This window comes from Myxine glutinosa, chromosome 4 (genome assembly GCF_964187855.1).
Source record: "Myxine glutinosa chromosome 4, kmMyxGlut1.1, whole genome shotgun sequence".
Lineage (NCBI taxonomy): Eukaryota > Metazoa > Chordata > Myxini > Myxiniformes > Myxinidae > Myxine > Myxine glutinosa.
In genome coordinates this window covers 102,157,380-102,172,389 of record NC_136264.1, presented here as the reverse complement: position 1 = coordinate 102,172,389, position 15,010 = coordinate 102,157,380, and the positions used below count along the sequence as shown (strand labels likewise).

General features: G+C 49.0%; 1 long non-coding RNA gene across 1 annotated transcript in view; it reads right to left on the bottom strand.

The window, feature by feature from the left end:
* The window catches only part of LOC144891551 (uncharacterized), a 58,326-nt gene extending 45,435 nt beyond the window's left edge, over positions 1 to 12,891 (bottom strand). Inside the window, exon 1 of the long non-coding RNA XR_013622985.1 lies at positions 12,665 to 12,891. This is a non-coding gene — a long non-coding RNA (uncharacterized LOC144891551). The remainder of the gene's footprint in view (positions 1 to 12,664) is intronic.
* Between the last annotated feature and the right edge of the window lie 2,119 nt (positions 12,892 to 15,010).

The window sequence follows — 15,010 nt, the reverse complement described above, 5'->3', positions numbered from 1 at the left end:
CCCCAAGGGGGAAGCACATGGTCATTCAAACGCATGCATCATGCCCCCGAAGGGCCACAATGCATGGTCATACAATTGGGACCACTCCTCTTAATAGGAGTGAGACCCCTTAATCCACCAGCAGGGCATTACTCCTGCCAGGTCCGATTTTGCAGGCTTGATTGTTTTAGGGCCCCAGTCAAGGCCTGCCTTTTTTGCGTGTGAAAAAAGGTAAAAAGTCCAAACATTTGAACAGCCTCGGACGTGCACCTTGACCCCATGGTCAAGGCACATCGTCAACAAGGTTGTCCCCATAACAATACACATGCGCCTCAACCCCGAGGGGGAAGCGCATGGTCATTCAAACGCATGCATCATGCCCCCCGAAGGGCCACAATGCATGGTCATACAATTGGGACCACTCCTCTTAATAGGAGTGAGACCCCTTAATCCACCGGCAGGGCATTACTCCTGCCAGGTCCGATTTGCATGCAGTTTTTTTCCGCGTTTAGGGCCCGCACGAGAAGGCCTGCCTTTTTTACACTGAAAAAAGGTAAAAAGTCAAACATTTGAACAGCCTTGGACGTGCACCTTGACCCCATGGTCAAGGCACATCGTCAACAAGGCTGTCCCCATAACAATACACATGCGCCTCAACCCCGAGGGGGAAGCGCATGGTCATTCAAACGCATGCATCATGCCCCCCGAAGGGCCACAATGCATGGTCATACAATTGGGACCACTCCTCTTAATAGGAGTGAGACCCCTTAATCCACCGGCAGGGCATTACTCCTGCCAGGTCCGATTTGCATGCAGTTTTTTTCCTGTTTTGGGGCCACAGGGAAGCCCTGCCTTTTTTACTATGAAAAAAGGTAAAAAGTCAAACATTTGAACAGCCTTGGACGTGCACCTTGACCCCATGGTCAAGGCACAACGTCAACAAGGCTGTCCCCATAACAATACACATGCGCCTCTACCCCGAGGGGGAAGCGCATGGTCATTCAAACGCATGCATCATGCCCCCCAAAGGGCCACAATGCATGGTCATACAGTTGGGACCACTCCTCTTAATAGGAGTGAGACCCCTTAATCCACCGGCAGGGCATTACTCCTGCCAGGTCCGATTTGCATGCAGTTCTTTGCGTGTTTATGGCCCACACGGAAGGCCTGCCTTTTTTACGATGAAAAAAGGTAAAAAGCCAAACATTTGAACAGCCTCGGATGTGCATCTTGACCCCATGGTCAAGGCACATCGTCAACAAGGCTGTCCCCATAACAATACACATGCGCCTCTACCCCGAGGGGGAAGCGCATGGTCATTCAAACGCATGCATCATGCCCCCCAAAGGGCCACAATGCATGGTCATACAGTTGGGACCACTCCTCTTAATAGGAGTGAGACCCCTTAATCCACCGGCAGGGCATTACTCCTGCCAGGTCCGATTTGCATGCAGTTCTTTGCGTGTTTAGGGCCCACACGGAAGGCCTGCCTTTTTTACTATGAAAAAAGGTAAAAAGTCAAACATTTGAACAGCCTTGGACGTGCACCTTGACCCCATGGTCAAGGCACAACGTCAACAAGGCTGTCCCAATAACAATACACATGCGCCTCAACCCCGAGGGGGAAGCGCATGGTCATTCAAACGCATGCATCATGCCCCCCGAAGGGCCACAATGCATGGTCATACAATTGGGACCACTCCTCTTAATAGGAGTGAGACCCCTTAATCCACCGGCAGGGAATTACTCCTGCCAGGTCCGATTTGCATGCAGTTCTTTGCGTGTTTAGGGCCCACACGGAAGGCCTGCCTTTTTTACGATGAAAAAAGGTAAAAAGCCAAACATTTGAACAGCCTCGGACGTGCACCTTGACCCCATGGTCAAGGCACAATGTCAACAAGGCTGTCCCCATAACAATACACATGCGCCTCAACCCCGAGGGGGAAGCACATGGTCATTCAAACGCATGCATCATGCCCCCGAGGGGCCACAATGCATGGTCATACAATTGGGACCACTCCTCTTAATAGGAGTAAGACCCCTTAATCCACCGGCAGGGCATTACTCCTGCCAGGTCCGATTTGCATGCAGGTCTACCTGTTTTGGGGCCACAGGGAAGGCCTGCCTTTTTTGCTATGAAAAAAAGGTAAAAAGTCAAGCATTTGAACAGTCTTGGACGTGCACCTTGACCCCATGGCCAAGGCACAACGTCAACAAGGCTGTCCCAATAACAATACACATGCGCCTCAACCCCAAGGGGGAAGCTAATGGTCATTCAAACTCATGCATCATGCCCCCGAAAGGCCACAATGCATGGTCATACAATTGGGACCACTCCTCTTAATAGGAGTAAGACCCCTTGATCCACTGACAGGGCATTACTCCTGGCAGGTCCGATTTGCATGCAGGTCTACCAGTGCTTTTAGGGCCTGCGCAAGGCCTGCCTTTTTTGCTTGTGAAAAAAGGTAAAAAGTCAAACATTTGAACAGCCTCGGACGTGCACCTTGACCCCATGGCCAAGGCACAACGTCAACAAGGCTGTCCCCATAACAATACACATGCGCCTCAACCCCAAGGGGGAAGCACATGGTCATTCAAACTCATGCATCATGCCCCCGAAGGGCCACAATGCATGGTCATACAATTGGGACCACTCCTCTTAATAGGAGTAAGACCCCTTGATCCACTGGCAGGGCATTACTCCTGCCAGGTCCGATTTGCATGCAAGCCTGCGCTTTTAGGGCCTGCGCAAGGCCTGCCTTTTTTGCTTGTGAAAAAGGTAAAAAGTCAAACATTTGAACAGCCTCGGACGTGCACCTTGACCCCATGGCCAAGGCACAACGTCAACAAGGCTGCCCCCATAACAATACACATGCGCCTCAACCCCAAGGGGGAAGCACATGGTCATTCAAACGCATGCATCATGCCCCCGAGGGGCCACAATGCATGGTCATACAATTGGGACCACTCCTCTTAATAGGAGTAAGACCCCTTAATCCACCGGCAGGGCATTACTCCTGCCAGGTACAATTTTGCAGGCTTGTTCAGTGTTATGAGGCCACAGCAAAAGGCCTGCCTTTTTTACATGAAAAAAGGTAAAAAGTCAAACATTTGAACAGCCTTGGACGTGCACCTTGACCCCATGGCCAAGGCACAACGTCAACAAGGCTGTCCCAATAACAATACACATGCGCCTCAACCCCAAGCGGGAAGCTAATGGTCATTCAAACTCATGCATCATGCCCCCGAAAGGCCACAATGCATGGTCATACAATTGGGACCACTCCTCTTAATAGGAGTAAGACCCCTTGATACACTGGCAGGGCATTACTCCTGCCAGGTCCGATTTGCATGCAAGCCTGCGCTTTTAGGGCCTGCGCAAGGCCTGCCTTTTTTACTTGTGAAAAAAGGTAAAAAGTCAAACATTTGAACAGCCTCGGACGTGCACCTTGACCCCATGGCCAAGGCACAACGTCAACAAGGCTGTCCCCATAACAATACACATGCGCCTCAACCCCAAGGGGGAGGCACATGGTCATTCAAACGCATGCATCATGCCCCCGAGGGGCCACAATGCATGGTCATACAATTGGGACCACTCCTCTTAATAGGAGTAAGACCCCTTAATCCACCAGCATGGCATTACTCCTGCCGGGTACAATTTTGCAGGCTTGTTCACACTGTTTTGGGCCACAGCTAAGGCCTGCCTTTTTTACTGTGAAAAAAGGTAAAAAGTCAAACATTTGAACAGCCTCGGACGTGCACCTTGACCCCATGGCCAAGGCACAACGTCAACAAGGCTGTCCCAATAACAATACACATGCGCCTCAACCCCAAGGGGGAAGCACATGGTCATTCAAACGCATGCATCATGCCCCCGAAGGGCCACAATGCATGGTCATACAATTGGGACCACTCCTCTTAATAGGAGTGAGACCCCTTAATCCACCAGCAGGGCATTACTCCTGCCAGGTCCGATTTTGCAGGCTTGATTGTTTTAGGGCCCCAGTCAAGGCCTGCCTTTTTTGCGTGTGAAAAAAGGTAAAAAGTCCAAACATTTGAACAGCCTCGGACGTGCACCTTGACCCCATGGTCAAGGCACATCGTCAACAAGGTTGTCCCCATAACAATACACATGCGCCTCAACCCCGAGGGGGAAGCGCATGGTCATTCAAACGCATGCATCATGCCCCCCGAAGGGCCACAATGCATGGTCATACAATTGGGACCACTCCTCTTAATAGGAGTGAGACCCCTTAATCCACCGGCAGGGCATTACTCCTGCCAGGTCCGATTTGCATGCAGTTTTTTTCCGCGTTTAGGGCCCGCACGAGAAGGCCTGCCTTTTTTACACTGAAAAAAGGTAAAAAGTCAAACATTTGAACAGCCTTGGACGTGCACCTTGACCCCATGGTCAAGGCACATCGTCAACAAGGCTGTCCCCATAACAATACACATGCGCCTCAACCCCGAGGGGGAAGCGCATGGTCATTCAAACGCATGCATCATGCCCCCCGAAGGGCCACAATGCATGGTCATACAATTGGGACCACTCCTCTTAATAGGAGTGAGACCCCTTAATCCACCGGCAGGGCATTACTCCTGCCAGGTCCGATTTGCATGCAGTTTTTTTCCTGTTTTGGGGCCACAGGGAAGCCCTGCCTTTTTTACTATGAAAAAAGGTAAAAAGTCAAACATTTGAACAGCCTTGGACGTGCACCTTGACCCCATGGTCAAGGCACAACGTCAACAAGGCTGTCCCCATAACAATACACATGCGCCTCTACCCCGAGGGGGAAGCGCATGGTCATTCAAACGCATGCATCATGCCCCCCAAAGGGCCACAATGCATGGTCATACAGTTGGGACCACTCCTCTTAATAGGAGTGAGACCCCTTAATCCACCGGCAGGGCATTACTCCTGCCAGGTCCGATTTGCATGCAGTTCTTTGCGTGTTTATGGCCCACACGGAAGGCCTGCCTTTTTTACGATGAAAAAAGGTAAAAAGCCAAACATTTGAACAGCCTCGGATGTGCATCTTGACCCCATGGTCAAGGCACATCGTCAACAAGGCTGTCCCCATAACAATACACATGCGCCTCTACCCCGAGGGGGAAGCGCATGGTCATTCAAACGCATGCATCATGCCCCCCAAAGGGCCACAATGCATGGTCATACAGTTGGGACCACTCCTCTTAATAGGAGTGAGACCCCTTAATCCACCGGCAGGGCATTACTCCTGCCAGGTCCGATTTGCATGCAGTTCTTTGCGTGTTTAGGGCCCACACGGAAGGCCTGCCTTTTTTACTATGAAAAAAGGTAAAAAGTCAAACATTTGAACAGCCTTGGACGTGCACCTTGACCCCATGGTCAAGGCACAACGTCAACAAGGCTGTCCCAATAACAATACACATGCGCCTCAACCCCGAGGGGGAAGCGCATGGTCATTCAAACGCATGCATCATGCCCCCCGAAGGGCCACAATGCATGGTCATACAATTGGGACCACTCCTCTTAATAGGAGTGAGACCCCTTAATCCACCGGCAGGGAATTACTCCTGCCAGGTCCGATTTGCATGCAGTTCTTTGCGTGTTTAGGGCCCACACGGAAGGCCTGCCTTTTTTACGATGAAAAAAGGTAAAAAGCCAAACATTTGAACAGCCTCGGACGTGCACCTTGACCCCATGGTCAAGGCACAATGTCAACAAGGCTGTCCCCATAACAATACACATGCGCCTCAACCCCGAGGGGGAAGCACATGGTCATTCAAACGCATGCATCATGCCCCCGAAGGGCCACAATGCATGGTCATACAATTGGGACCACTCCTCTTAATAGGAGTGAGACCCCTTAATCCACCGGCAGGGCATTACTCCTGCCGGGTACAATTTTGCAGGCTTGTTCGGTGTTTAGGGCCCACCAAGAAGGCCTGCCTTTTTTACAAAGAAAAAAGGTAAAAAGTCAAACATTTGAACAGCCTTGGACGTGCACCTTGACCCCATGGTCAAGGCACATCGTCAACAAGGCTGTCCCCATAACAATACACATGCGCCTCAACCCCGAGGGGGAAGCGCGTGGTCATTCAAACGCATGCATCATGCCCCCGAAGGGCCACAATGCATGGTCATACAGGTGGGACCACTCCTCTTAATAGGAGTGAGACCCCTTAATCCACCGGCAGGGAATTACTCCTGCCAGGTCCGATTTGCATGCAGTTCTTGTTCGTGTTTAGGGCCCACACGGAAGGCCTGCCTTTTTTACACTGAAAAAAGGTAAAAAGTCAAACATTTGAACAGCCTTGGACGTGCACCTTGACCCCATGGTCAAGGCACATCGTCAACAAGGCTGTCCCCATAACAATACACATGCGCCTCAACCCCGAGGGGGAAGCGCATGGTCATTCAAACGCATGCATCATGCCCCCCGAAGGGCCACAATGCATGGTCATACAGTTGGGACCACTCCTCTTAATAGGAGTGAGACCCCTTAATCCACCGGCAGGGCATTACTCCTGCCAGGTCCGATTTGCATGCAGTTCTTGTTCGGCGTTTAGGGCCCGCACGAGAAGGCCTGCCTTTTTTGCACTGAAAAAGGTAAAAAGTCAAACATTTGAACAGCCTTGGACGTGCACCTTGACCCCATGGTCAAGGCACATCGTCAACAAGGCTGTCCCCATAACAATACACATGCGCCTCAACCCCGAGGGGGAAGCGCATGGTCATTCAAACGCATGCATCATGCCCCCCGAAGGGCCACAATGCATGGTCATACAGTTGGGACCACTCCTCTTAATAGGAGTGAGACCCCTTAATCCACCGGCAGGGCATTACTCCTGCCAGGTCCGATTTGCATGCAGTTCTTGTTCGTTTTAGGGCCCCGGACAGGGCCTGCCTTTTTTACAAGAAAAAAGGTAAAAAGTCAAACATTTGAACAGCCTTGGACGTGCACCTTGACCCCATGGTCAAGGCACATCGTCAACAAGGCTGTCCCCATAACAATACACATGCGCCTCAACCCCGAGGGGGAAGCGCATGGTCATTCAAACGCATGCATCATGCCCCCCGAAGGGCCACAATGCATGGTCATACAGTTGGGACCACTCCTCTTAATAGGAGTGAGACCCCTTAATCCACCGGCAGGGCATTACTCCTGCCAGGTCCGATTTGCATGCAGTTCTTGTTCGGCGTTTAGGGCCCGCACGAGAAGGCCTGCCTTTTTTGCACTGAAAAAAGGTAAAAAGTCAAACATTTGAACAGCCTTGGACGTGCACCTTGACCCCATGGTCAAGGCACATCGTCAACAAGGCTGTCCCCATAACAATACACATGCGCCTCAACCCCGAGGGGGAAGCGCATGGTCATTCAAACGCATGCATCATGCCCCCGGAGGGCCACAATGCATGGTCATACAGGTGGGACCACTCCTCTTAATAGGAGTGAGACCCCTTAATCCACCGGCAGGGAATTACTCCTGCCAGGTCCGATTTGCATGCAGTACTTGTGCTTCGTTTTGGGCCCGCCGCGAAGGCCTGCCTTTTTTACAAAGAAAAAAGGTAAAAATTCAAACATTTGAACAGCCTTGGACGTGCACCTTGACCCCATGGTCAAGGCACATCGTCAACAAGGCTGTCCCCATAACAATACACATGCGCCTCAACCCCGAGGGGGAAGCGCATGGTCATTCAAACGCATGCATCATGCCCCCGAAGGGCCACAATGCATGGTCATACAGGTGGGACCACTCCTCTTAATAGGAGTGAGACCCCTTAATCCACTGGCAGGGAATTACTCCTGCCAGGTCCGATTTCCATGCAGTTTTATTTACCTGTATTGGGGGCCACAGGGAAGCCCTGCCTTTTTTACAAGAAAAAAGGTAAAAAGTCAAACATTTGAACAGCCTTGGACGTGCACCTTGACCCCATGGTCAAGGCACATCGTCAACAAGGCTGTCCCCATAACAATACACATGCGCCTCAACCCCGAGGGGGAAACGCATGGTCATTCAAACGCATGCATCATGCCCCCCAAAGGGCCACAATGCATGGTCATACAGTTGGGACCACTCCTCTTAATAGGAGTGAGACCCCTTAATCCACCGGCAGGGAATTACTCCTGCCAGGTCCGATTTGCATGCAGTTTTATTTACCTGTATTGGGGGCCACAGGGAAGCCCTGCCTTTTTTACAAGAAAAAAGGTAAAAAGTCAAACATTTGAACAGCCTTGGACGTGCACCTTGACCCCATGGTCAAGGCACATCGTCAACAAGGCTGTCCCCATAACAATACACATGCGCCTCAACCCCGAGGGGGAAACGCATGGTCATTCAAACGCATGCATCATGCCCCCCAAAGGGCCACAATGCATGGTCATACAGTTGGGACCACTCCTCTTAATAGGAGTGAGACCCCTTAATCCACCGGCAGGGCATTACTCCTGCCAGGTCCGATTTGCATGCAGTTTTATTTACCTGTATTGGGGGCCACAGGGAAGCCCTGCCTTTTTTACAAGAAAAAAGGTAAAAAGTCAAACATTTGAACAGCCTTGGACGTGCACCTTGACCCCATGGTCAAGGCACATCGTCAACAAGGCTGTCCCCATAACAATACACATGCGCCTCAACCCCGAGGGGGAAACGCATGGTCATTCAAACGCATGCATCATGCCCCCCAAAGGGCCACAATGCATGGTCATACAGTTGGGACCACTCCTCTTAATAGGAGCGAGACCCCTTAATCCACCGGCAGGGAATTACTCCTGCCAGGTCCGATTTGCATGCAGTTTTATTTACCTGTATTGGGGGCCACAGGGAAGCCCTGCCTTTTTTACTATGAAAAAAGGTAAAAAGTCAAACATTTGAACAGCCTTGGACGTGCACCTTGACCCCATGGTCAAGGCACAACGTCAACAAGGCTGTCCCCTTAACAATACACATGCGCCTCAACCCCGAGGGGGAGGCGCATGGTCATTCAAACGCATGCATCATGCCCCCCGAAGGGCCACAATGCATGGTCATACAGTTGGGACCACTCCTCTTAATAGGAGTGAGACCCCTTAATCCACCGGCAGGGCAATACTCCTGCCAGGTCCGATTTGCATGCAGTTTTATTTACCTGTATTGGGGGCCACAGGGAAGCCCTGCCTTTTTTACTATGAAAAAAGGTAAAAAGTCAAACATTTGAACAGCCTTGGACGTGCACCTTGACCCCATGGTCAAGGCACAACGTCAACAAGGCTGTCCCCATAACAATACACATGCGCCTCAACCCCGAGGGGGAAACGCATGGTCATTCAAACGCATGCATCATGCCCCCCAAAGGGCCACAATGCATGGTCATACAGTTGGGACCACTCCTCTTAATAGGAGTGAGACCCCTTAATCCACCGGCAGGGAATTACTCCTGCCAGGTCCGATTTGCATGCAGTTTTATTTACCTGTATTGGGGGCCACAGGGAAGCCCTGCCTTTTTTACAAGAAAAAAGGTAAAAAGTCAAACATTTGAACAGCCTTGGACGTGCACCTTGACCCCATGGTCAAGGCACATCGTCAACAAGGCTGTCCCCATAACAATACACATGCGCCTCAACCCCGAGGGGGAAACGCATGGTCATTCAAACGCATGCATCATGCCCCCCAAAGGGCCACAATGCATGGTCATACAGTTGGGACCACTCCTCTTAATAGGAGTGAGACCCCTTAATCCACCGGCAGGGCATTACTCCTGCCAGGTCCGATTTGCATGCAGTTTTATTTACCTGTATTGGGGGCCACAGGGAAGCCCTGCCTTTTTTACAAGAAAAAAGGTAAAAAGTCAAACATTTGAACAGCCTTGGACGTGCACCTTGACCCCATGGTCAAGGCACATCGTCAACAAGGCTGTCCCCATAACAATACACATGCGCCTCAACCCCGAGGGGGAAACGCATGGTCATTCAAACGCATGCATCATGCCCCCCAAAGGGCCACAATGCATGGTCATACAGTTGGGACCACTCCTCTTAATAGGAGTGAGACCCCTTAATCCACCGGCAGGGAATTACTCCTGCCAGGTCCGATTTGCATGCAGTTTTATTTACCTGTATTGGGGGCCACAGGGAAGCCCTGCCTTTTTTACAAGAAAAAAGGTAAAAATTCAAACATTTGAACAGCCTTGGACGTGCACCTTGACCCCATGGTCAAGGCACATCGTCAACAAGGCTGTCCCCATAACAATACACATGCGCCTCAACCCCGAGGGGGAAGCACATGGTCATTCAAACGCATGCATCATGCCCCCGAAGGGCCACAATGCATGGTCATACAGTTGGGACCACTCCTCTTAATAGGAGTGAGACCCCTTAATCCACCGGCAGGGCATTACTCCTGCCAGGTCCGATTTGCATGCAGTTTTATTTAGTGTTTAGGGCCCACCAAGAAGGCCTGCCTTTTTTACAAAGAAAAAAGGTAAAAAGTCAAACATTTGAACAGCCTTGGACGTGCACCCTGACCCCATGGTCAAGGCACATCGTCAACAAGGCTGTCCCCATAACAATACACATGCGCCTCAACCCCGAGGGGGAAGCGCATGGTCATTCAAACGCATGCATCATGCCCCCGAAGGGCCACAATGCATGGTCATACAGGTGGGACCACTCCTCTTAATAGGAGTGAGACCCCTTAATCCACCGGCAGGGCATTACTCCTGCCAGGTCCGATTTGCATGCAGTTTTACGCGTGTTTAGGGCCCACACGGAAGGCCTGCCTTTTTTACGATGAAAAAAGGTAAAAAGCCAAACATTTGAACAGCCTCGGACGTGCACCTTGACCCCATGGTCAAGGCACAACGTCAACAAGGCTGTCCCCATAACAATACACATGCGCCTCAACCCCGAGGGGGAAGCGCATGGTCATTCAAACGCATGCATCATGCCCCCCAAAGGGCCACAATGCATGGTCATACAGTTGGGACCACTCCTCTTAATAGGAGTGAGACCCCTTAATCCACCGGCAGGGAATTACTCCTGCCAGGTCCGATTTGCATGCAGTTTTCGCGTCGCCACAGGGCGGCACACTGCAAATTGTTTTTTTGTGACCAATCTAAGCCGTTAATATACACACATTGAACCCCTTAACTTGACTTGGAAGCAAGGCACAGATTGAGTCTCACCCAAGCAATCGCTGCACAACCTGTTAGCAACAAGTGCAGCCTGCCACGCTGACACATTGTCTCTGCCCTGCTCCTCGACCATCAGGAGGTTTGCAGTCAGGAACATGAAATGTAACTAAGGAAGCACACTAACCCTATGACATGATGCTGACGTCATGTACATAATGAATGCCACACGGATGCCTCCTCGTTTGGAGGTGAATTGTTGGTATATATAATATGTCATAGGTTTAAAGGAATGTAGCTGTATGACCTTACAAAGGGTGTTTGTACATGCACACGATTTCTGAAGGGACAGTTGGCTTAACATCACATATGATGGTTAGTGTGCTCTATGCTGTAGCAAGCTCTGATTGTACATGTTTGAACAGGTAATAAATAATAGTACAATAACTGTTACAAACAATTTGAAAATGAAGAACTGCATTATGTACACTAGTGAGATACCCGTGCTATGCACGGGTGGGAGGCCACAATAAAACAGGCAATGCAGATACGGTGAATACTAAAGCATGAAACCAATAAATTCCACATTCCTGTAGCACCTTCAGTCGCACGTCAGACATGGACAGCAAGTTCGTGAAGGACATCCATGAAAAACGTACCCGTTCGCAAACAAATGGTTCCGTTCACGTATAGAAACATTGATCGTGGGTCCGTGGCGAATCTGCATATGGCGATCCGCGAAGTTCACGTTTAGAAAGTAGAAACCATCACGGCATGTCGTCATTTACTTGAACTCGATATCTCTTTTTTCATTCCAAACAACATAACTCCAATCAAAAATTAATCACAAAATAAACTTTAAACAACATTGTTGATGTTTCCTTCATTGTAAAAACTACCAAGTCAACAGTTAAAAGGATTTTGAGCCGATAGCTGTTACGGCCTCGGAAATATCGATAGAGACAGCGATTTGTTGGCTTATACACCACCCAAATAACTATGTGGAATTCTGTCATGTAGAAATTAAACCCATGTCATTTGAACTTTGGCCGAGGTCATTATTTACTTTTAATGATGTTTATATACGAATCAAAAAGAAGATAATTGGTTTTGGGTCATCCTTTCCGCATATCTCGAGGGATTGTGAGTTGGAGAAACGACCGTGATGGCGGGGAGGCGGTTGGCATTCTCTCAAGCAGGGATTCATCCCATGTCCTTGTAAAAGGTATTTGTCCGAGGTCACCAAGTCCGATCGGTGCAGCCGATAGGTGCAGCCATGCAGCGATTGGTGCAGCTGTTTGTGCGGCACCCGGGAAAATAACGTTATGCGGGAGTCCAAACCTGAAAATGCTTGAGGCCAAAGCTGAAATTGGAAAATCAATATAGCCTATTTTACTCCAGGAGATCCCAGGATTACCCACCCAAAATATCGTTGCGATCGGTTCAGCCGTTTTTGCGGTACCTTCGAACTGACGGACAGACGGACAGACAGACAGACAGACAGACGGACATTTGGTGAATTATAGTAAGATTCCATTTTCCAAAGGACTTCTTTGATTTCACGACACATTGTAGAAACAGAAACATTGCTTACTTCGTCTATTCGTAGCACCTTGACACCTTTCGGTCGGTGTGAATGCACACGTTCTCCCTCAGGTATGAAAGCATTAAGCGCTGCTTTAGCCAAGTGCAATCTTCATTTCCGTTACATGAGCGACGTGTGTCACAGTCACAATTTGCACTTGTTTAAGACAGCGTGCCACGGAGGAAAATGTGAATACCCTTGTGATGTGTCTTTGCAATCTTCTCTGTACACCCAGTGGGAACTATTAACACTTCCAGAGCCAACAAGTTATCTTGGATGTGGGGACTTCCCGATGCTGTTTATTGCCTGTTACAAGGGGCATTCAAATTATTCTCAGAATGAGATACAATAACGCAATAAACAACTTTTATTATTAAATGCACAATGTACACACATGTACGTTACATTGTGTAATGTCGTGCATCTTTAGCGATGGTCATGCCTGTAAGAAATAACAAACCGTGCTTCGTACATAGATAGGTACATAATAAATAGAAACTTTATGATTATAGGCAAATATCACCAACCTGCAGCTAGATATTAATTTGGGTTTTTAATTTTTTTTATGTTACAGACGTTTATGGGTTTTATGTAAATTTTCATTTGCAGATGCTTTCCGATAGTTCTGTGATTTTTCCCGATGCACTGGCTTCGATGTCCATTTCCTTTCTGCCGCTCCAAACTCGTAATTCCTCGGACATCAGTTGGTGTGCCTACCACTGCCCATTGTTGCAATAATAGCTCAAGTGGGTGCCGAGTAATATAATATAGCTCGCCGAGTAGCGGTTAGGGTGCCGGCTTGGGATCCTAGAATCCCGAGTTCGAATCCCGGTCGATCGCTAAATTAACGCCAGGGGGGTTGACTCAGCCTGTCATCCTTCTGAGGTCGGCAAATTGAGTACCAGCTTGCTGGGATGAATGATCCCGGTGTGTACCCCGATTTAGAATAGGTACACCGTATCCCTGCGCATAGTAAGAGCGTGGCCAAGGGTTGGCGTCAGGAAGGGCATCCGGCCATAAAAACATTGCCTCAAACAGGGAACCATGATTGTCATGGGGCCCGCAAGGCTAACCCCTGCTCTAGGAACCATGATTGTCATGGGGCCCGCAAGGCTAACCCCTGCTCTAGCGGGGAAAATCGCCTTAAAGCGATCATTCATTCATTCATTCGCCGAGTATGGTAAGAGAACGCTGACTGGTGTCCTGCAAGTACTTCCGCCAGCTGGAGGAAGTGCTGTAAATTCGAGTAAACAATTCGCAGTAAACTAGAACGGCACTCAGTGGAGAGCATACCTCCACCTGGTTGGCCATATCACTCAATGGTGAAGAATCACTTAAAAAATTATACTGGCCGGATCCGGATCTTCACCAAAATTGAATCGATTCTTCCTGGTCACACACACAACCTGTCCAATAAGTTTACTCCAAATCCGTCCATAACTTTTTGTTATCCTGCTACGTATCGTTTTTGGCCTTATCTCCCAATGGTGAAGAATCACTTAAAAAATTATACTAGCCGGATCCGAATCCGCATCTTCACCAAAATCTAATCATTTTGTCCTTGCCACACACGCTACATCTCTGCCAAATTTGGTCTGAATCCGTCCACAACTTTTTGAGATATTTTGTTCACAAACAGATAGACAAACAAACGGACAGACAGACAGACAGGGGTGAAAACATAACCTCCATCCACCTTTGGTGGTGGAGGTAATTAGAGGTTGAAGAAACAAAATAACCGATATTTTTTTCAGCTTCAACCTTGATTTACATATTTTACAGGTCGGTGATCTGGGCCCGTGCGGTGATATTTTGTGCAGTATTTTATGTAGCTATTATCACTGAACTCAAAAGCAACTTAAGAATAGCAACAAGAATTACACTCAACATGGCCGCTCTCGTCAAAAAGGAAGAAATTTCAGGAGTTACTTTTAACATGCTATTCGCGTTATGACTGTTAATAAATTGTATTTCATTACCTATGTTACTTTTATTTAGTTAGTACTAGCAGAAGTACCCGGCATTGCCGGGCGGGGGAGGGGAGGGGAACGGGGGGAGAGTGAGGCCCTTGGTAAAGCGAGCGATTTCTTTTTTCATAGCGTCATAGCGTCATAGCGTCATAGCGTCATAGCGTCATAGCGTCATAGCGTTCATAGCGTTCATATCGTTCATAGCGTCATAGCGATTTTTTTGTTCATAGCGTTCATAGCGTTCATATCGTTCATAGCGTCATAGCGATTTTTTTTTCATAGCGTTCATAGCGTTTCATAGTGTCATAGCGATTTTTTTTTTCATAGCGTCATAGCGTTCATAGCGTCATAGCGTTCATATCGTTCATAGCGTTCATAGCGTTCA